General features: G+C 38.8%; 1 protein-coding gene across 1 annotated transcript in view; it reads left to right on the top strand.

Annotated features, from left to right (window-relative positions):
• The window catches only part of LOC122797061 (echinoderm microtubule-associated protein-like 6), a 3,800,753-nt gene that overhangs the window by 236,080 nt on the left and 3,540,017 nt on the right, over nt 1-24,656 (top strand). The window lies entirely within an intron of this gene.

The following is a 24,656-nucleotide window of genomic DNA, read 5'->3' as shown; positions in this document are numbered from 1 at the left end:
TCAGGCATTATAGATAAGCTCACCAGCTTAAATATAAACCCCTATGTCACTAGATGGGTTGCAAACTGGCTCAAGGACAGAACCCACATGGTTAGAATTGCTGGAGCCATGTCAGACTCCAAACCAGTTACAAGTGGCGTCCCACAAGGCTCAGTCCTGGGACCTCCCTTGTTCGGTATATATTTCTCGGAGGTACAGGCTAACACGGAAGGACTGTGGCTGACCAAGTTCACAGATGACTGCAAACTTGGCACCATAATCGACTCTCTAGCCGACACAAGCATCCTACAAAAGGACCTTATAGAAACAGACAACTGGTGCCAGAGCCATGGCCTCAAGCTAAACGCCAAAAAGTGTATAGTCATCCCCTTTGGCAAAAACAAAGTGCCCACAAATTACCACATAGGTGGTAATCCATTAAGTACGGAAGAAGTAATTAGGGACCTGGGGACCCAAGTTGATAGCAATCTCTCATTTGACAACCACGTGGCCAAAGTGGTTAGAAAAATATTTTATATAGCCCACCTAATCATGAAGGGATTCACATCTAGATCAGGGAAGGTCATCGTGCCTCTTTACTCATCCCTCCTCAGGCCCATAATTGAGTACAATGCCCCTTTTGGGATGTACCTTACCAGACACCTACAGCAACTGGAAAGACCCCAAAAGTACCTCAGCAAGAGGATCAAAGGGCTCAAACAGATGCCATATGCTGCCCGGTTAAAGAAACTCCAGCTCTACTCAGTGGCATACCACCTGCTCAGAGGCGATCTGTGCCTGACGTATAAAGCCATGTCCAACCCTGAATTAATGGACATGCTGCACCTCAGGAAATCCAAATCCCATCGAGCTACACACTCGAGAGACTTGAACCTCAGCACTGAAATAAATAGGACATGCTGGAGGGACAGATTCATAACCCATAGGCTCCCTTCACTCTGGAATAAAATCCCAGTCCAGGTTAGGCAGAGTCCCTCATTGACTCTCTTCAAGAGGAATCTTGATGAGTGGATGGGAGATAGTAGGTTTACCCCGGGTATCACTTCTGTGTCACTGTTAGACAGAGGCACAGTATACTAACCTCGAAAAAGGGCATAGCAAAATTCATTTAAAATGGGTGGCGAAAGCCAAACACACTCTGGCTAGGCTTATAAATGCCCTAGGGCAGATAGCCTAGTATGAACCTATGAACCTATTATGTTTTGTTTTTGTTTTTATTTCTATCTTTATTTGTTATAACTTTTTAACTTTTGTTTATTTTTTTGCTATTTTAAAAATTGTTGTCATCTGTATACATTTTTTAGTGTTGATTGTGGAGCTTTTCTCTCCAGGCCTCCACTGGAAATGGGTCCCCGTCCCAGTGGACTTTCCCGGTAAGCAAATGACAATAAATAAAATAGATAAAAAATTCTGAGATGCAAAAGTAAACATATGTAGAAAAAGTAAAAGAAGGTAGAAGTGTAGTAGCAGAAAGGAAGGCAGAAGAAAATGAAAAACAGAAGCACATAGTAAGGATTCAAAGTAAAGACAAAGAAATGGACAGGTATGAAGTGTGGGACAATGTAATAGCTTCTTTGGGTGTAAAAGTACATGAGATAAGTGCATTTATTCTTATTAACAAAGAGACATTTTGTGACATTATTTTTGAGACTGTTTTTTTCGATGGAAAGGTTTCTTAAAGAATATGAAAAAAAGAAAGACTGTAATCCATGGAATCTTTATGTAATAAAAATATTTAACAGCGAAACAAAAAAGAAAATTCATGTACAATTTCAAACAGAGGTAGAAAAAGAGTTTGGAATGACATTTGAAAACTTTATGTAAAGAAGTACTAGACATAAAGTTTTGACAAAAGGGGTTTATGGACTGGTGGCTGGGATTGTAATATTGTGTTAAAAATAGAAAGAGAAAAAATATACATATACCAAGCATGATAAATGTGGTGGGGAAAAGGGGTTTCGTAACATACTGGAGACAACCCAAAACCTGTTTTTTTTTTTGTGGAAAAGAAGGACATTTGATAAGTAACTGTGACAAAAGAAAATGTTATATTTGTCAAGGAACAGGACATGATGCAAAAAATGTGAATTGAAATGTTATAAATGTAACAAAATTAGGCATTTATTTGTGGATTGCAAAAATGAAAATAAGAGTTAGGAAAAAGAAAGAGAAGAAAATGAGCAAAGAGAATAAATGTCAGAAGTAGTAGAAATAGAAGAAAATTAGATGAGAAAAAATAATAAAGAAGACATAATAGAAGGTTCTGAAAGAAGTGATGCAGAAGACAGAAACTGGGATGTAAAATAAAAAAAAGAATTATGTTGGTAAAAGGCAGAAAAATGAAATCTGAAGGGCTAAGTACAACAGAAAAAAGAAAGGAAATGGGTGAAAAGAATGCATACAGCTAATGATTGGGGTGTGGTGTAACGGATAAAGTGTTTGACTCACAAACATAAGGTACAGTGTTTCTTAGTAACTAGCTATGAACTTATGAAACCATGAATCAAAGGAAAAATGAAAATTTTAGAGTGCTTTCTGTAAATGTAAATAGTATGAAGAATATAATAAGAAAAATAGGGATTTTGGAATGGTGTAATACATGTGATTTAGATGTAATTGTATTAGAAGAAACAATATTTTTAACAAATGAAGAAATATTACAGATAGAGAAACTATGGGAAGGAAAGATAATATGGAATTTGGGAAAGGAGAGATGTTCTAAAATAGCCATGTTCTGTAGTTATACAGTAAATATATTAGATGTAACTTTAGCAAAAATGGGAAGGTTGACCATTGTAGATTTAAAATGGAAAGCACACGTATATAGAATGATAACATTATATACTTATCATAACTGTAAAGAAAGAGAAAGCTTATTTCATCAGATTTTAGACTATGCAGTGATAAATATGAATGATATAATAATATCTGACTTAAATTGTGATTTAAAAGGCAAGCATAAAAAGAAAGGAAATGATATAAAAAATGTTAGAAGATATAAGATGTGGTAAGTTAAAACTTTGAGACAAAAAATTAAAGACTTTACTAAAGAGATCTGTATAGAAATGAAATAGATTATTTTATAGTATCAGAATGTTTAGTTATAGGAGAAGGGGAGGGAGTTGAGACAGGATTTTCTGATCATCTTGCAGTATGACTAGAGATAAAGGAAGGCAAGGAGTATATGAAAATAACTAGGCAAAGGATTAAAAAGGATAAATGATAAAGCATGGAATGAAGAAAGATAATAATGCAGTTATGGAAAGATCATAATACTATGAAAAACATTTTATAAAAAATGGTCCACGTGGCAGATGATATTTAAGGAAAATATAAAAAAACTCCATTTTAAATTGGCAATATGATATGAGAAAAGTAGCGAAAGAAAAATAAAGAACGGGTCCCCTACACATGATCAAAATTTTAGAAAGCTGAAACCCATATGGCCAAGCCCATATGATCGACTTTTGAAATTTTGATCATGCAGAATGGGCATCTCTGTATACTGCAGAATCCGCACTATAGTGCAGAGTCAGAGTTGGTATATTTAAATTGCAGGGGGTGCAGGGGGGCTTGTCCCCTTGCTAGCAATGTGTAGGTAAGTTTTTGTTCTTTTTTTTTTTTCTTTTACATGTTCGACATTTCAAAAGCTGAACATATGGTCTCGGCCATATGGGTTTCGGCTTTCTGAAATTTTGATCATGTATAGTAGATCCAAAAGATCATATAAATATACATTGGAAGATGTAGAACATAATCATGGAAAGTATTTTGACAAAGAAAAAGAATTATGTGAAAGAAATCAAGAAAAAATACAAGAATTATAATATAAGCAAAGATATTTTTACAAGAAAAAAGAAAAGAAGTATCGAATTTCTAAGCAGATTAGTAAAGGAAGATGGTAGTGTAGTGAGTAAAATAAAAATGTAAAGGGAGAAATAGAAAGAGCTCAGGAAAAGATTATGACTAGTGTAGTACAATATGTACAAGAAATGTTTAAAGAACAAAGAAAGTCATGAATAAAACATGGAAAATGAAAAAGTTAACAGTAAAAGAGAATAAAGAGTTGGAAAAGGACATTTCTTTAAATGAGCTAGATAAAGCATTAGGGGAAGTAAATATAGATTGGGCTGTAGGACCAGATGGAATATGGTATGAAATGTAATCAAATTTAAGGGAACTGACAAAAAATATTTTAAAGATTTGAATGAATGGTTAAATGAAGGTTTTAGTTATAAAGGCTTATGTAGTGGAATACTTAAATTCATATGAAAGAAGGAAGATTGAAGAAAATTAAAAAGCTGGAGACCAATAATATTGAATAATAATGATTATAAGATCTTTACGAAAATAATACAAAAGAGGTTTGAAACTAAATTGGAAAATATTAATGAAGATAGTATATATAGTAGAAAGAGGAAGGGATGTCAAGAATATTTTAATGATATAAATGTTGTGGATGGTATTATGAATAGAAAAATAAGAAGCAAAAATCATGATAGGAGACCTTAAGACATTTGACAAAATTGAAACTGAAATCTCATGGTTAATAATGAAAGAATATAATATAGTTGAGAAAGTTAGGAAATTATGTATGTCAGTATATAGTAATAATAAAGCAAAATACTTGTAAATGGCTGGTTAAGGCAAGAGGGCATATGAAGAGTGGTGTAAGACAAGGATGTCAAATGAGTTGTATACTTTTTGCATTAGCTGTGAATGTAATAGAATGTGAAATAAATTACAAAATGAAGGAGGTGGGGTATATTACACCTGAAGGGTTACAAATTCCAGTTCTGTTAACATATGCAGATGACATTAGGACAATTGCAAAAATGAAATTTGGATAAAAGAACTAATAATTTGCATAAACAAGTGTCTAGAGCTGATAGGGATAGCTTTAAATAAAGAGAAAAGTAAAGGTTTAGGTATTGTAGTAAAGCAAGGGGGTATATATTTTACAATGAATGAAATTTCTGTGTTGGGTATAAATTTTGAGAGTAAAGATATAAGCGGAATTTAATGGGGAAAAACAACTGACGAAATAAAACAGACTTGTCTTTTCTGGAGAAGATATAAATTATCATTCAGAAAAAAAGGCTTATTTCATAAATTCAGTACTGATGGGAAAATAACATACTTAGCAAGTGTATTTATGCTGCCAATATTATTTGAAAAGGAGTTATTACAGATATATATTTTTAATTTATATGGGGTTCTCGATTAAACCCAGTAAAAAAAGAGTAGTTTTGTATGTAACTGAAGAAGAAGGAGTTTAGGGTTAGTTAACCCAGTAGTATATGCTGCTTCATTACATTTGTACAAAGTGTTAAAGTGGATAAATGAAAAAAGATGAGAGATTAGTAGTATAAGTATGATAAATTTGGGGGTATGGTAAAAAAGAGTAAAAGAAAAAGAGTGTGTAAATGAAGAAGTGAAATGTTACCAATAAATATTTTTTTCAGAAAATAAAAATTGATGATGTAGAAAAAAGATAGAAGAGTATGGCATAAGAAGGCAATGATACAACATTACTGTGTAAAACCATGGGAAAATCTAACTGATGAAAAAATTAAAGCTATACAAATAAGAATGAAATGGTGTAATCAGAAAGTAGAGCGTCAAGATTTTTTGTGGATACTGGTAATAAATAAATTTACAGTAAAAGGAAATATGCTATATAAAAAAGAAGAAACTACAGAAATGTGTTTTTGAAATGTAAAATAATAACAAGCTATGGGGAAAACAATGTAAAGAAGATTTTTGAAAGATGATTTTTCAAAGATGTAAAAGAAGTGGATAAAATAAAGATGGATATATTTAAACATGGATATTATAACAGAAGCAAAGAATATGTCAAACAAATAGATAAAATATTATTTTATATTATATGGGTTATATGGAATGAAGGAATAAATGAAATTATGTTTAATGGTAAATTGATTTTAGCAACAATATTAAGTAAAATCTGATGGTGGTTATGGAAAAAGGAGTGGGGGGGTCTAATAGGAATGAAAATGTAGTATGATTGCAAAGGAAATTATGAATATGTATAAACAGATTTGTATACTTATATGTTTGTATATTTGTAAATATTTGCAAATATATATGTTTTGTAAATAAGTTATTTTCAGTAGGCACCATGGGATCTTTAATATTCAGTCCACTTTAGCTACCACCAACTCAAGCAGATGGGACCTCGATTTAATGTCTCATCCAAAGGACTACACAGTCAGGGGTGCAGCACCCACCTGATGCTGCACTACAGTGCCAGCAATTGATCTACCTGATGAGGGAATAGAAGTCACAGCCTTCTGCACCAAAGGTGAGTGTGCTACCTGTTGCACCAGACACTGCTTTTGACAGTTGTACAGATGTGGGAAACAAGTCAAATAATTCAGTTTTTCTCCTTTCAAAACAGAATTGCCGTATGCATTTCCATCCTTTCTAATGATACCAAAAGTACTTCTGAAGATTCAGAAAGAATTACCAAAGATCATTGTGGATGACTCTCTTTTTGGCCAGGCAAAGTTGATTCTCCCTTTTAATGGAATTGGCCAGAGGCAATTACCACACGCTTTCTCACACTCTGGATCTGCTGACAGAGTGGCAGGGGCAACTGGCACACCCCAACATACAGCAGTTGCTACTAATAGCCAGTATGACTCTATCTTGACAACGTTTAAGCACTTGGCCACGAGAATGTCCAGTAGGTACTGAAGGAGGCAAGAAAACTTTCAACTAGAAAGTTTTATGTTTACAAGTGGAAGAGGTTTTCTAGCTAGTGCCTAACTGATATCAGTGAGGCAGTGTGATGTTTACCTCTTCGTTTTTTAAATATTTCTATGAGCTGCTCAGTGATGGCTTATCTTATGCATGTGCAGCTTGTGGCCATGCCAACTTATCTGTGTATAGATCCCCCTCTTCCATCTCTTTTTATGGACTAACAGTTTATGAAAGAAGTGTTGCACTTGGGATCTCAACTTTATTCTTGAAAAATTGATCTTATCTCCTTTTGAACCTGCATTTCAGGCTGATTTCAGGATTTTCATCTGGAAAACTGTTTTGCCTGTTGCTCTGACATCTGCAAGGCAAATGTCTGAATTGCAAGCTCTCATGGTGGCCCAACCTTATTTGATTTTCCACAAGGACAGGGTTGTTCTTTGCAGTAATGTGATGGGACAGACATTTTTCTTTTCAGATTTCTGATTCAGACTCAGAGGTGAGCATGTTATGTGAATCTTTCTGTCAAGGATTATCTTTCTGTGAGACTATTTCCAGAATGTTTCAGTGTTTTTTATTGGGAGAACACTCAGGTTTCTCAGTCCTTCAGAATATCCTATGGATTGTTAACAAATGTAAATCCCAGAGGCTCCTCCCATTCCCCCATTGGTGTCAGCATTGGAAATTGCATTTGTTACAGCTTGTCGTTTCCCTGATAGCCAGCCTGCTGCACCTAAGAAAACAGACTGTACAAAATTCCCCATTCTTTCAAATTTCTATACACATCCCAAACCTGACCCAGCAGCTATAGCTTTAGTTAATCCAGCTGCTTCCAAGCATTTTGTTAATTCTAATCCTTCTTGTTCTGAAAAGGGTGGTAAAACAACTGCTAAGTTTGGGAAAAAGACAATGCTTCTGCAGCTTTAATTTGTAGTATTTTGAATTGTCAGGCTCATATGTTAAAGTTTATTGTAATTGTGAAAGTGTGAGGAATGTTTTATCTGCATTCCTTTCATGTAAGGAAAATTCTGCTTTGTGTGGTTTAGTTTCTTCTATTTCTCAAGTTACTACCAATTGTTTAAAGTCTGGTTACAACTCTCTAGATACTATATCCAGGGCTGTTGCTGCTGATACGGTGCTGAGGAGGTTTGCCTGGCTGCATTCTAAGGACCTCCCAGACCATGTAAAAAAATGAGATTTTAAATTTACTTTTGGATAGAGATTTAGCTTTTGGATCCTGTGCTGCAGAGGTTAAAAAATGTAATGAGAAAGGTAGGCAGATGCAGGGGCTTTCTCAGATTTTCCAGCCCTCCTTCTATAAATTTTCCAAGGGAATTTCTGCTCTCTCATCCAATTTTGGCAAGAAAGCAGATGTTTATAAGACAATGGCAGGGAGATTCCAAAATGAAAGGAGGAACCTCCCAGAACAAAGGATAGTCAAATAAGTCAGAATGACTATGTAAGGGATCTTGTCCCTCATCCCTACCTGACAGACCCTTATCCCTTCCATAAAGTCTGAATCTCTGTTTTTGTTTTTGGCAATAAATTGTTTCAGATCAATGTGTTCCAAGTCTGATTCATAAGGGTTACAGATGGAGGTAGGAAGAAATCCCTCCTTCCAGGGAATTATTCCGGATCTACTAGACCAAACCTCTCTGTTCCCTCTTACCCTACAGCACATGCTTTCTCAAAGGTAATAGAAACAGTTCCTGCTTCCCAGTTGGAAAGGTTTTCATTCAAGAATGTTTCTGGTGCCAAAGAAAGAAAGAAAATGCTTAGAGACCAGTTCTATGCCTTTCATTCCTAAAGCAGTGTGTGATAGTGCCCAAGTTCAAAATGCTTTCACTTCACAACCTGCAATCCCTTCTTCCTCATTTGAGTCTTTTGGTAGCCTTAGATTTAAAAGATGCTTATCATCGCATTCCTATACACTCAGGCCTCAGACATTTGTAAAGGTTTTCTGTGTCTTGATAACATTATCAGTTTTTCTGTCTTACCCTTTGGGCTATCCACTACTCCAAGCGTATTCACAGTGTCTAGCTCCATTTATAGTCAATTGCAAGCTACAGAGTATCCACATTTTTCCATATTTAGTCAACTTGCTTATCTTTGCAGTCTTTTTCAAAGTGTAAGGAATCTGTCACTTAGGTGAGAGATCTCCTATGCAGGCTAGGATTCCAGGGAACATTCAAAAGTCTTTTTTGAATCCATCACACATAATTTTTATCTGGGGTGTCAACAAACAACTGTCTTCTACAAGAAAAAAACATATATATAAGTAGATCTACTCCAGTAGTTTTCCACTCAATACAATGATTACTGCAAAGGAATACCTCAGGATTTTATGTCTCATGGCATCTATAATTCTGTTGATACCCTGGCGAGACTCCACATGAGAGAGATACAGTGGAATCTGAAGTCTCTTTGGTCCCAGCACCAAAACCCATTATCTTTTTAGATTCCACATCTTGGCTTTTGAAAAAATCACTTGATGGAGACAGCTAACATCCCTGACTTCAGGTCTGTCCTTCTCCCCTCCTGTTCCAAAGCAGTCTGTTACTGTCACCACAGACACCTCAGACTTTGCTTGGGGGATAAAAGTGCAAGGTATCTGGAACAACAAAAACAGATACAAACACATAAATATAAAAGAGATGCTTGAATTTATTAAGGCAGTCTGAATCACCTTTGGTCCCCAGGACCACTTCAAGTTGTCACAGACAATGCCAAAGTGATGTGGTACATAAACAATCATGGGGGAACCAGATGCTATCCCCTTTGTAGACTAGCCATGTTAGCGTTGAATATAGCTTCACAGCACAATCTCACTCTACAGACTTCCTACATTCCGTCAGAGCAAAATTCTGTGGCAGATAAGCTGAGCAGAAAAAAGGCAGATTCTTATTAATGGAAACTATATCAGGAAGGTCTTCCACGTGATCCATCTGTGTGGAGTTCCTCAAGTAGATTTTTCTACCGTCTCTGCGAACAATTTGCTGGCAAAATTCTACTCCAGGACTCCATACAAGAAGGCCTAGAAGACAAGTGTTTTTTCTTCTCCTTGGGCTTCATGCTTTTCCATCCTTCCTACTAATACCCATGGAACTTCTGAAGATTCAGAAGGAATTCTCCAAGATCATTGTGGTGACTCCTTTCTGGCCCCTGCAACCATTGGTTCTCCCTTCTTTTGGAATTGGCCAGGGCAGTAACCACAAGCTTCCTCACAAACTGAATCTACTCACATAAGAACAAGGGTTAATAGGTTAATAGTTTAATAATAATTACTAGACTATTAACCCCATTGAGCCTTTATTTAAGCCTAGCCATGGTCTGAAGAACTAAACCCTGTACCTTGTACTTTTGAGGTAAAAGCTTTAACCATTATGTTAGTGCCCAACCCTTTATACGCCCCAACACCAATCAACTTCAATTGACTGCTTGAATGATAGGATCTTGATTCATTTTAGGCAGCTGTTTACTGAAGACATGCAACAAGTACCAGTGGAAGCAAAAAATCCTGCTACTAGAAAATCATATATTAACGAATGGAAAATGTTTTCTACTTGGTGCCATAAATAAATTACCAGCACCTATTCACGGCTAGATGTTCTCTGGTTTTACAATATTTGTGTGAGTTGCTATCCTATGGGCTTACTTATTCTTCCATCCAGATTCATTTATTGGCCATTTCAGCATGTCTTCCTAGGGATCCCCCTTTTTTAATGCAGTCTCACCTCAAATGTTTTTGAAAGGGGTTTTGCATAAGAGGCCTCCCAAGAAAACTGGTGGCCCTTCCTTGGGATCTTAATTTTGTGTTAGAGAAGCTAAGATAGTTTTATGATAGAGAAGCTAAGACTTGTTCCATTTGAACAAACTAACCTGAATGAATTGAAGTTCTTAACATGGCAAATAGTTTTTCTGATTGTTCTGACCTCTGAAAGAAGGGTATACTGAGTTGCAAACTGTAATGGTGAGTCAGCCTTATTTTCCACAGGGACAGGGCTTCTTTAAGAACTATCCTTCTTTTAGGGTTTATATTAGTACATTGAAGTATTACTACTTTGAATGTACTAATATCGAACCCTTTGCATCGAACGCTGAATATAGCGAAGCTGCAAAATATCGAATACTTTCCCTGGGAAAGTATTCGGTGGGCCGCTTCTGCAGCTTCGCTATTTTCTCGACTGTGGAGTGAAGGTTACGGACCGGGTTAAGGTAAGTGTGCGAACAAAGGTGAGTGTGCGATAGGGACCTTAGGGTTAGGGAGTGGGTAAGGTGAGTGTGCGATATGGACTTTAGGGTTAGGGAGCGGGTAAGGTGAGTGTGCGATAGGGACTTTAGGGTTAGGGAGCAGGTACGGTGAGTGTGCGATAGGGACTTTAGGGTTAGGGAGTGGGTAAGGTGAGTGTATGGTAGTCACAGACCTTAGGGTTAGGGTTGGGTTAAGGTAAACGGATAGCTAGTAGTGTATGTATGGTTTAGTGTAGGGTTTTGTGAAGTGTATGTGTGTGGATTATGTATTTTGGTGTGATGGTGTTGTGTGTATGTTTGTTGGAACAGCAACTTTTTTCCCTGGGAAAAAATTCGCTGTTCTGAGTGTTCGATGTTGTGGTGTTTCGAGTGAAAAGGTTCGATATTAGAACATTCGATGTAGTAATACTTCGATGTTCAAATATAGACCCCTTCTTTTATGTCTAAAGTGGTATCAGAGTTTCTTTAAGTCAAATTGTCCATCTCCCTCTTTTCTTTACTCAACCTGAAAATGAGGGAGAAAGAGTACTCTGTATCATGAATGTCCACAGACAACTCAGGAAGTATCATGACAGAACTATATCTGTAAGGTCTTTGGATCAATTGTTCATTTATTAAGAAGGGACAATCTGTGTGAAAACAGACTATATCCAAATGGTTGTCTAAGGCTTTTGGTATACACATCATAACAAAACTACTCTAGGCAGGGTCAAGAAATATTGTAGAAGCTGCCACTTGGTCATCAGTACATAGTTTTACAAAATGCTGTAAGCTTGATTTCTTCTCTAGGTCCAGATTAGACTTTGCTCGAACCATTCCCCAAGGACTCCAGGACACTTTTCCTTCCATCTCCCAAATGTAGTTAGCTAGGGTAATCTACCCATATGGCTAAGACTACTGCAGCAGTGGTAAATATGATGAACATAGTACAGTTGTGTAAGTGAACTTACCATAACAGTAGATGTTTGAATGATCACTGCTGCAATAGTCGCTTCCACTTTCCATCCCCTTTGGTTTTTGGTGGGCTTTTATGCCAGGATGTGGACATTTCTTTTTTGTTGTTCCTATCTTTGTCCTTTTAGGGCTTAGCCTCCCTCCCTCTGTTGGCAGGAAAGCTGTGAAGGGCTTTGAGCTTAAACTTGACTTGTAGGCAGCTCAGCTAAAGCTTTCTGACAGTCTAGGTGCATGGAAGGTGCCCTGAAGCTTTAGAATCTGGCTAGCAGTTATATCCTTAGTATGATGTAACTCGTATAGCGTAGGCTACTGCAGCAGTAATAATTCAAACACTTCTGGTGTTATAGTAAGCTAGCCTGCAGAACTGTGCTTTCTGAAGTTGCTTTGTTGCATTTTTTGACTTAGGCCTTTTGGCCCTTTTCACTGGAGTCCACTCAATAGAGTTGTCTTTCACTGATATATCCACTGCTACTAGGTTGACATTTTTTTTTACTAGCTTTACTTCTTTACTTTATTTTTAAAAAAGCCATGACTGATGGAGACTGTATGGATCTGGATGCTGTGGAACTTGTCAATGCTGAAGTGTGGGTGGAGGATGGCAGTTATAGCTCAGAGGAAAAGAGAAATGAAAGATGGAAAAATGGTGCTTCAGCTCAAGATGAGAGCACTGTCATCATCAATGTCTGTAGCATCATCCACTTTAGAAAATCTCTATACAAGTGCAAACCTTCACTTTGTCCTTCTGAATTGAACCACTTTGTGTATTTGAAGCACTGCCCAGATAATAATGAGATGTTCTTATTTAACAATTCCCTAAATACAGAAATATGACAATTATTTGTGTTCCTCAGTATCATGAATTTTCTTAACCTGCTTCCATTATTTCTACTTTATTTTTAATTTATATATTTTTAATAGAATACAAACCGTTTGATTGCCTGACAATGTATCCATTGTTAAGAAATCCTGCATAGAGAATTTCACAGTCTCATACACACATTGCTTCTTGCAATGTCGGGTACTGCTGTATCCTCTTCTTAGTAGATGTATGTTACTGGATTGTAATATTTCTTATGGTTGGGTAGTACCAGAGCCAGTGTTTTCAGTCCCTTCTTCTGGCTCTTGTTGCCTCTCAGCATTCTTTGCTTTCAGAATATTGTCATTTAGATATCAGGATAGACAATGGAATCTTCTGTTATTTAGAAAAGGCAGGATGCTTTTTCAAGCCACACAGACTGTAGACATTTTACTGTTTAAGAAACTAAAGTAGTTACTGATTTTTTTCAGGTGTTTGTAAGATTCTGTCCATTGTTTCAACCCATTGTGTTATATCTGTTAAGTAAATTATTTAGTCTAGAATGTTTGTCAACAGTACATATTATTTATTTATATGTTTGTTTGTTTGTTTGACATTTGTTTGCCAGGAAGGTCCGAATGGACATAGAGTCCATTTTCAGCAGAGGTCTGGGGAGAAAAGCTCCACATTAAGATATAACAGATACATATCTAGAGTAATATTATATAATACACTGCAATATTTGTAGTTGTACAAAGACGATCACAAGCACTAACATTCAAGTATACAGTATGCAGTGTACAAAAAGTACCTTGTATACATCTTAGAAAGAGTAGCTTGTTTAGATCTTAAGAGTAATGCCAAAAATAATTACAAAAAATATTGCACTGTACTAAGTGGTTGTTTTACAGTGGGTGTGGTGGTTAGTGGAAAAATAGATGATGTAGATAGGGGTAAGAGTGTTAGTGGAGAGATGAGAGTGAGATAGTGATCTAGGATATCATAGATGAGACATTTTGGATGATGAGCGTGAGTAAAGGAAGTGCAGCGCCATGAGTTGGTTAAGTGGGATTTAAGGAGTTGTTTGAATTTGGAGGCGTTAGTGTATTCAGAATGTGTTGAGGGATGCTGTTCCATATCCTAGAGATGTGATTAGAGTAGAATGAGTCCCCAAAACTATTGATGTGATGTTGTCAATCTCACCTGTATTCTCACTAATCATCGGATCCATCTCGGCCATTTCAAAAGCTTGAGGCTTTCAGCAAAACTCATGGGCATTCTCCGTTACCCATAATGCAACTCCTTAACTTCCCCAGATCTTGTTTGCCACTCTGCAGAGGAGGTGCTGCAGCAATCTCTGGGCTAAGTACTTTCATTTTTCTATACTATTTGTACTACTATTTGTCATAGTTTATTGTAGTTTATTATTTTTATAAGTACATATATCCCTACCCTGCTTTTTTTCTGTATTTCAGAGGGACTGTTAGCCCCTTTACCTTCTTCTTTTAGTGTCCGTTTCAGTCTGAGGACATCTAACTAATGTCTGTTTAAGTTAGAGGACTTTTACCCTCTTTTCCATTCCCTTCCTCCTCTATCATCTCATTTTAGTTATTAGAGGATGATTTTCCAAAAAAAAGGCTTTCTTCCAGTATTTCAAAGTTTCCTTTGTGTCTGTTTAAATTAGAGAATCTTCTGGTGTGCTTGTATCATTGTGTGAGTGTGTTTTTCTTGTTTAATTTTCCTTTCTCTTTTCATAACTGTTAAAAAATGTTGCAAAAACAGGAAAGGAAACCTCTTGGTTTCAAAAAGTGCGAGCAGTGTGGAAAGAAGATGCCCCTTAGTGATTCACACACTTTGTTTGTGTATTGCTTGGGGTCTCTTCACTCCAAGAGTCATGTTCCATATGCCATCATTTCAGCCAGAGAGCTCTCTTGGAGTTTAAGTATAAACTTAATCTAAAGGGTCTGCTTAAAACTCCCTTTTCTGAAGCTATATCACCGGAGTCTGCCACCAAATCTGACAAGTCAGACAAATCTCAAAAACTTACTTCTTCAGTGCTGAAATCCTCTTCAGAGCCAAAGCAGAAAGTTCCAAGACTATCTGCTCCAACAGAACCCTCGGAGCAGACAGTCGATGATGGATCCAAGCCTTTGCCAGAGCAATTGAAACCATCAGCTTCTACATCTTTGGCACCCACAGAATTCAGGTATCGGAGCCATTCACCTTCTTTAGAACAGATTCTCTCTTGGCTCCCTTCACCATATTTAATTAAGTTAAGATCCTCTACTCTTTCTACTCTGTCCACCAGGAGTTTGTCTGATGAAGATGTGGATAGGGTAGTGCAGAGGCTGCTAAAGTCACTGGCCTTGGCCAAACTGTTGTTGGATCTGAACCCAAAAGAATCGGGTCAGACACTGTCTTTCCCTTCAGCACCTGCTTCTCCTCTGATCCGTCCCTTGGTTTTGGAGCTGGAAGATTCCAACGTCCGGCTTGTGTCTGTATTGGAGCCCTGTCTCATAGTGAGCATTTCAACACAGTCAGAGCAGGAGACCTCTAGGAGCTGACACTCTCTGGTCTGGTCCGCGGAGCCAATTTTAATTTTTCTGGATCCAAACCTTGGAAGAGGACCTGCAAGAGGAAGCATCTTGACTTCACAGACGAGTCTATTACATCTGATACTGGCCTCCATGAAGCAGAAGGATGGAGACTTCCTGGAAATTTTAAAGCAGAGAGGTGAATGGCAGTCCACATCCCCTTCAGCTGAGGAGTCGGTATACCTGAAGGCTTTCGGGTCTTGCCTTTCAACCTTCTGTGTGACCCCTCCTTCTGATGAGATTATTGAATTAATCTCTGTGAAGGCTTGGGAGACCCCAGACTCCATACAGCCTACTCCTAGGAGGCCAAGTAAGTACATTACTAGCCCAAAGGATAAACCATTCTTAACAAAAGGTATAGTAGTTGATGCCATGGTCGTGGCGGTGGCCACTAATAAGGTACTATCTGAGACCAGTTCCTCTAGCCATTCTCCAAATAAGGATTCCAAGACTATGAATAGGTATGGGTAACACATCTTTTCTTCAGTGACCTTTACCTTACAGTCTGTGAACTATCTTACTCACTTCATCAGGTTACAGAGGGACCTGTTGAACAAACTTTCAGACCCCCTCCAAGGAGCTGTAGCTGATGCAGTGGCAGATAAAGTCAACACCCAGCTTTCCACTCTACTCAGTCGTAAACTCATCCATGAGGCTCATATCTTATGAAGCAGGTAGAACTAGGTGGGCAGCAGGTTCAGGCATCTCTTTCAAAAGGCAGGCCTGGATGCACCTTTGTGATTTCGCTGAATCCTTCAAGTCTTCCTTCATTAGCGCCCCTCTTGATGGCTCTTCTCTTTTTGGGCCTAAAGTTAAAGAGACTCTTACCGGGTATGAACAGGAGGGGAAGACCTTGTCTGCCATTGGAGTGTGTTTTTCCACACCTACCAGACCCTTTCATAAAGGTCAGAGAGGAAGAGGGAAAATGTGGTTCAGAAAGTCACAAAGGTCTTTCCAGGACACACAGGGTGAAAGTTCCCCTAGAGGCAGAGGGGCGAGCAATAATGGAAGACACCGTCTGCATGGCAGGGGAGGCCCACAGAACCAGGGCTCCAGAGAATCCTTCTTTGGTAGACTCTTCCAGCACTTCTAAAGGAGTGCCCAACTGCTCACCTCTGGAGGCAGTCAGGGGGCAATTGTCTGTGCACTGTGAAACCTGGCAAAAGATGAAAAATGACAAATGGTTGCAGGACATAACATCCAGAAAATATATCATTCCCTTCTCCTTTAACACTCCCGTAAAAAAGACAGCTCCAGACATTCCACCCAATCAGAGGGAACTAGCAACTTTAGAAATTCAAAAGTTGCTAAGAAAAAGAGTCATCCAAGAAGTCCCCACAAACCAGAGAGGATCTGGAACTTACTCAAGATTCTTTTTAGTTCCAAAGAAAATGGGACTGCACACCCATCTTGGATCTCAGCAATCTAAACAAATCAGTGAAACAGACCAAGTTCCGGATGGTGACACTGCAGTCGATACTTCCATTTTTGGAAAGACAGTTGGATGTGCTCCATAGACCTTCAGGATGCGTACTACTACATAGGGATGGAAAGGCAATCCAGAAGGTACTTGTGCTTCCTGCAAGGAACCAGTCACTTCCAGTTTTGAGCTCTGCCCTTTGGTCTCACTACAGCCCCCAGATTGTTCACCAAATGCATGGCAGTAGTGGCAGCTCACCTGAGATGCGTAGGATTCTGGGTGTTCCATATCCGTACTTCGATGACTGGCTCATAACCACCCTGACCAGACATCTTCTGCTAGAAGCCAGGAACTGTACTCTACAACTCTTTTCCTCCCTAGGTATTACTATAAGTTACAAAAAATATGTTCTATAGCCATGTCAGAGCTTGGTCTTCACAGGAGCAGAGATAAACAGAACTACAATGATAGCAAAACATCCACAAGACAGAGTAAACGATCTTCGCCATTACGTAAGACTGTTGATCAGAAAAAAATGAGCTACTGCCAAGCTAGTTCTCCTGGTACTGGGAAAAATGGCTGCTTCAATTGTTTTTATTCCCCTAGCTCGTCTCCACATGAGGATGCTTCAGTGGTTACTTTTGACACAATGGTCAATTCTAGAACTTCCTGTAACACACATGATCAGAATAACCAATTCATGAAAAAAATTATCTCCAGTGCTAGATTTACTCTCCTCTGGCATATCAAGGCCATCACTTTATTCCCCCTCAACCCAAAGCCACGGTGACCAAGAAAGCTTCCCAGATAGGGTGGGGGGCATTATCTCAGGAAGACAGTTCAAGGCATCTGGCAACATCACGAGGCTTATCTGCACATAAACATCCTGGAGATGAGGGTGGTGCTTTTGGAGTTGCAAGCATTTCAAGACTTCCTCCGTCTAAGAAGAATAGCAGTCCAATCAAACAACATGTCTGTGGTTTGGTACATGAACAAAGAGAAGGGACCAGATCTTACCACCTTTGTCGAGAAGCCCTGAGGGTCTGGCAGTGGGCAACAGCTTCCAAACACTTTCTGATAGCAATGCATATCTGGGGAAATCCAACGTAATTGCAGATAAATTGAGCAGAGCCATTTTATGGCCGCATGAGTGGTCCCTCAGTCAGAAGGTTGTGGGAAGAAATCTTCCGAAAATGGGTCCAGCCTTGCTGAGATTTATTTGCATTGCCCACGAATGCCAAATGCAGCAACTACTTTGTCCTGATCCCTCCTGCAGGGGAGTCATCAAGGGATGCACTTGTTCACGACTTGCCTCCAGGACTTCTTTATGCTTTTCCTCCAATCCCTCTAATTCCCAAATTTTTGGAGAAAGCGAGTTTTTTGGAGATGACAATAATCCTAATTGCCCCCATTGGCCTCACCAAATCTGGTTCCCCTTTCTTCAACCTCAACTACGGGATGAACCATGGATTCTGGACCATGCTCCGGACCTTCTAACTTACCCATCAGGAATGGTTCATCCCAGCCTAAACAATCTCAAACTAACAGCTTGGCTGCTCCGGTTCCCCGATCACCAAGTTTCCTCTGCTTTCTTCTTCAGTTAAACATATTTTGTCATCTTCCCATAAATCATCTACATGAAATCTGTACAGAGGTAAATGAAGAGGTTTGTTGTATGGGCCAAAAATAATCAGATAGACCCCTTTACTGCATCCATACATTCTATTCTAGAATTTTTGGCAAAACTTTTCAACGAAGGTGCGACTGGAGCCACTATTATAGTTCATTTGGCAGCAATTTCAGATTTCCATATAGGAGAAAATGGTTCAGAAATCATGTCACACAGAGTTTGTAAGGCATTCCTAAAAGAACTACAATGATAAGACCTCCACACAAAAACCCGTCACTGCCCTGGGATCTGAATTTCATTTTGTCAAACATTATCTGTCCTCCCTTTGAACCATCTGTGACCTGTGACTTGAAGTATCTCTCCTGGAAAACACTCTTCTTAGTGGCTATTTCTTTGGCTAGGAAAGTTTCAGAATTACAGGCTTTGTCTGCCAAGCCTCCATACCTAGTTTTTTATAAGGACAGAGTTTCTTTACGCACTAACCCCTCATTTCTACCAAAGGTTGTGTCAGAAAGTAACCTCAATCAATCTATTGAGCTGCCAGTTTTCTTCCCAACCTTCCAAAATAAAGGGGAATATTCACTGCATCTTTTGGACTTTCATAGACAATTAGGTTTCTACGTATGTAGAACTTCAGAAATAAGGAAATCAGATCAGCTCTTTATTTTTATTTGGATAGTAGAAAAGGCCAGTCAGTGTCCAAAGTTACCTTATCCAAATGGCTTTCACAATGTATGTCCTTCATTTACAGTTCTAAGAACAAAGCCTTTTCTAACCCTGTTAAGGAACATTTCACTAGGTCGGTAACCACATCTACAGCCTTTCAGTCTAGGTTACCTTTGGATAATATCTGTGGTGCAGCGACATTGCAGAATCACATACCTTTATTACTCAATACAAAGTTGATTTGGCCTCTAGGAGTAGAGCTTCTTTTGGTTCTATGGTTCTGAGGAATATTCTACCATGAGCCATTCAAGAATCAGGTAGCTTGGGACCCGATCCCATCAGTGAGAATAAAGGAGATAGTGACATCACATAAAGAAGTCATGTATTTACCATAACATTCCATGTGTGTTGTCCATCTCAACCTTTATTCTCACAACCCACCCTCCATTCCCCCTGCCTATACTCCTGGCAGACTGAGTAGTGCTAATTGTGTATCACAGGACTCTATAGCCACAGAGATAACCTTTTTTTCTGTTAATCTATTAAAGTAGTCAATTTATATGACTTACTGGGGCAAACAAGATCTGAGGAGGTTAGGGAATTGCATTATTGGTAAGGAAGAATGCCCACGAGCTTTGTTGAAGACCTCAAGCTTTTGAAATGGCCGAGACGGATCAGATGGATCGGATCTGACTCATCAGTGGGAATAAAGGTCGAGATGGACAACACCCATGGAATGTTATGTTAAGTACATAATTTCTTATTTAATTTTGTGACTTTTAATAGGAATTTGCCAGAGGATCTCAGGCTTCTGTTAGTGGTCTGGGGTTGCAGTAGATTTTGGAGATATGGGCATTTGTTGGGTTGGTATATTGTTGTATGGGCTGCTGTCACTTTGGTGTATTACAAGAGATTGGGCAGTTCTAGCCAGTTCACTTGATGGAGTGCGAAACAGTGGAGTGGTGAGTTTGATGTGGAGAGTTAGCTGTGAATCTGGCAATCTTGCTATAGCATGTTTCAAACTTAATTAAGTCAGTTTTTTTGAGGTTTGTGAAGACAGGCAAAGCATATAGAATGGCATACCAGTACTGCACTTTGCTATTCCACTATTACTTTCTGTGTGTGTGTGTGTGTGTGTGTGTGTGTGTGTGTGTGTGTGTGTGTGTGTGTGTGTGTGTGTGTGTGTGTGTGTGTGCGTCTTTTGTTTTTATACAGGATATTTTGTATTCTAATAGTCTGTTTTCTTCTGTTAGTAGATAAGTAAAAAGAAGAAAACAAAGAAACAAATACATAAAGGTGCATTGGCATGTCGCAGTTGCTCCATTGGTATTAAAGAATAAAGCCATGACTATGACACAGGTGACCAGAGTTAAGTTAGCATAACGGACACCTCTTTGCTCCAACATGAGGAAACAGAGGAATGGCAAAGGGTGTCCTGCTCGCCTCTTATTAGAGAATGAGGTGGGGACACATACTTGGATGTTCCCTGATACTGGATTCTCAGGTGGAGACCATGTAACAGTCACATCATCTTTCTAAGGGTAGAAGAGGATTTCCTAGGATTTCTGTCATGGAGGAAGGGATGTCCCTCACAAAAGTCCAACATAGATCAACCCCAACCATGTATCATACATGCAAAGGCGATCGTAGGATGTTACTAATTTGTCACGCCAACCCTTACAAGCAGCAGAAACATCTCTCAGGCTTGCCCTCCTTCATTGACACCCTGTTAACAATATCCTAAGAAAAGGGACTGGTGACTCCAGCATGGAGTGATTAGACACTGTGTAACACTTCACAGTGACAGCCCAAGGCACTGACGAAGGAGGTAGATCAAGGATGTAATACTGAACTAGAGAAGTTCAACCCTAACTTGAGTACTTTGTGGCCATAAAAGAAGGGTCTACTATGTTTATAAGTTTCACTGACCTAACATAATTTGTCTTACTTGGGAAAGGAAAATGAATGTCAGGAAACATAGCATTTCTGTTTCTTTTGGTACAACAATTCTGTCTAAATATACTACAGTTTTTAGGGCATTGATAAAATGTTTATTTTACTTATTTTACTTACACTTTGCTGACAGAGTCCCATTTGGACAGCAGCCTCTTTTCAGGGGAGGCCCAAGGTGGTATTCACACTGACTAGGGGAAGTTTAGTCTAAGCTATGGGGAAGTTTCCCTAGTCTTTTCCATAAGGGACATGGGACTTTTTACATTCACCTGATATAGTACCAAATCAGGTAGATAGGTCCTCAGTTTATCTTATCCAAAGAGCTGTTTAGGTGAAATGTTTTAACTGCATCCAGAGCCATCCAATTTTAAATAAGAATATATCTGATGTTGTTAATCTTCATTCATTCCTTACATGTGGACCGTTATGGTAAGACATAACTTCTTTTTTCTTGATTTACTGCACTTGTACTTGTTTTATACTGCTTTTGAGCATTTTTAAAGCATTTATTTAATTTTGTGACAAAAATAGTTATTTCCCTGTTTGTTGACTTTTCTAGTTCTGTGTGACTTCAAACTGCCTTACAGAAGGGCTAATTAGCCAGGAACTTAGTTGTTTGGTAGTTGGTAGTTATTTATTGTTTATTCTGCATTTGAGAGTTGCTTTTGCTATGCTATTACATTAAGAAATTCCCTATCATCCATTTTTATGGCAGAAGGTGTTATCTGGTCTCTTTGAGTTGGAAAGCACTCGATGAAGCTTGGTGTGGTTGTTTATTGGGTAGAGGGCTTAAGAGTCAGTTTTCAAGCTTTTTTCTCTACTGTAAATCAGGCAAGTTTGTGTGGAGTTGTCCACCAGGCAGTGGCTGTCAGCAGTTCCCTGTATAGTAGCAAATGCCTAAACAGTAAAATTTCCCAATAAAGTTAGGACTGGGTCCAAAACCTATTAAACAGTGTGGCATTGTGCAGAAATAAACGAAGAGCAGGTAGCTTGTACATTGACTAGCACTACTATATATGAGCATTATGTAGCATTTTGCCCTTAAGCCCAGAAACTAGTTTGCACATCGAATAACACTGTCATATCCTAGCACTATATAACATTTTGCCTGTAACCCTAGAAACTACTCCAGGAGAACCCTGTTAAAACCCAGTCCTTAATCCTAAACAGACCAGCCTATTACAGGACCAGATAACATGGATATGAAATTTCCAAATGTCTCTGTGGCCAGCTTGGTAGATATGAGTGTCATAAGGCGCAATGTAGCAATTGTGTCATGTTCTCAGGCAAGCAGGTAATCATTAAAGATAATAACATGGTATGTGAGAGATGTAAATACACATCTTCCTTGGAAGCAAAAATCTCACATACAAACAAGGTTGTCAGGAATACCCACACTAAGTCCCTCACATACACCTCTCACCACACATACAGACTGTTGTATGCTGAAGCATTTAAAAAAACCTTCCCAAATCTCAAAAGCCCCCAAAGCCACCTAATGGCGACATGCTCCTCAGCAATCACTAAAGCAGACACCAAAAGCATGGTCTCCCAAGAGCAAAGCCTGTAAGGCAAGTGTATACTTTACCCAACCAAAAAAATATATAATTATAAACTAATCCAACAAAAAACAAAGTAAAATGTCCAGGTACCACAGTCATGAAACGAATAATCCACTTTATTATAAAAATCACAGGAGCAACCACCATTAGCGCTTTCATCTTAGCCACAATCTGATGAAGTCTTTTGGCTAAGACGAAAGCGCTAATGGTGGTTGCTCCTGTGATTTTTATAATCAAGTGTATACTTTACTTAATACTCTTGTCATTGGGGACTCCATTGTGCGACACGCATATTTCCCACTTACTGTGATAGACAAACAGGAGATAATGGTTAGTTGCCTATCTGGAGCCAGGATCCTCAGTATCATGCACACACACAGGTTACTTCACCCCAGGTACCAGTATGATTCTGTCATAATCTATATGGGTGTAAATAACATGAGACATATGTCACTGGACTATATGAAAAGAGACATAATGGATCTCTTGGAATATGTGTCACAGATTGGTATGAGCCTTGTATTGAGCAGCAGTCTACCTTCCCCAAGGATGATGTCACAGTATGACATAAAATGATTGATTTTAATAATTGGCTTCATTTTTGATGTCACTCCAAGGGGATGCAGTGTCTGTCAGCATGGGACAATATGGTCAAAAGACCATGTTGCTTTTCCAAAGATGGACTGCACCTGACCCTCTAGGCTTTTGGATATTGTCTAAAACTTTATCCAACCCCTTGGATATTTTTTTAGACAATGCCAAAAAGACAAAATTTCCAACATAAAATCTACAAGCAGCCTTAAGGTGTTACCGGTCAATGTGCAGAGCTTAAATAAAAAACTCCACACCTTTCAAGTCCTGCTCACTCTGGCGAATGTTGACATATTTGCCATGACCGAGATTTGGTTGAAAGCCATAGAAAGTACTCCAGCAGTGCAAGGCTACAGTGCCACCATGGGGCCAAATGTGGAGTTGTCTTGATATATATTATCAACAAACATACCTCCAGGTTGGTTAAACAGGATGAGACCATGGATCCATTTGTAAGTCACCACAGATAAGGTCCCTCACCATATCATGGCTAGAAACAGGTCACCATCTATGCCTCTAGAGTCTCACAACTCTTACCTAAGTCCTACTAAAGACACTCACCATCCAGCTAAACACCCTGTACATGGGTGACTTTACCCCTCCATAGACTGAGAAATGCACGCTGCCTCAAACTCACAGGCACAATGCTTCCTAAAATTTATTAATACAAACACCCTGGGACAGCTAGTGCATGCTTCAACCAGAGGATCAAATACACTGGATCTGGTACTCACCAACAGAGGAGGGCATTGCACCCTCCCTATGTCATGTCCTCAGTAGTGAGGTCTGATCACAAAGCTGTCTTATTTGAAGTAAAAATCAACCCGTAAAATCCAGCTAAAGCAGTAACTAGTAACTATTCAAAGGCAAACTACATCCTACTAAATGATTGTTTGTCAAAATTTAAGGCTCCTCCTAACCACAGCTACCTATGCAAAATTATTCACAGAGTACCTATACAAACATGTGAATGGCTGTGTAGAGGCTGCTGTAACTATCAGAAATAAACCCAAAACAAACACTAAAAATAAATCCCACTAAAGAATTCTCACCTAAACAGGGTATGTGATAAATGAAGAAAATTCATGACCAGAATCTGGAAGATCAACTTTCTTAAAGACAAGCAATCTCTTATAGAACTAAACAAGAAACTAAGAAGTCTAATTAAGTCCAACAAGGCCGGCTATGAGGTCAGGATAGTCTTCTAGGCTAAGGACAATCAAAAGACCTTCTTCAGGTATGTCAGGAACCTTAGAAGTAGCATACATCATTGTGCTAAACTGGTAGTACCACCTGCACTGATCTGAGTGACATAGCAAATCTACTGGCTGATAAATTCAGCTCAGGCTTCACCTCCCACTCCCCCCTTCCAGCTCCACCAGGTGAAATCCCCTCCAACATACATCCCACAACTATCAGCAGGGACCAGGTGCTGGCAGCACTCACTAAAGCCAAGAACATAACCTCCATGAGTCCCAACAACATCCACAGTTGTCTCCTGAACAATCTAAAACAT

Source organism: Protopterus annectens, chromosome 3.part0 (assembly GCF_019279795.1).
Source record: "Protopterus annectens isolate FY-2018-M chromosome 3.part0, PAN1.0, whole genome shotgun sequence".
Classification (NCBI taxonomy): domain Eukaryota; kingdom Metazoa; phylum Chordata; order Ceratodontiformes; family Protopteridae; genus Protopterus; species Protopterus annectens.
Note: the sequence above shows the minus strand (reverse complement) of the source record. Positions and strands in the feature narration are given on the sequence as shown.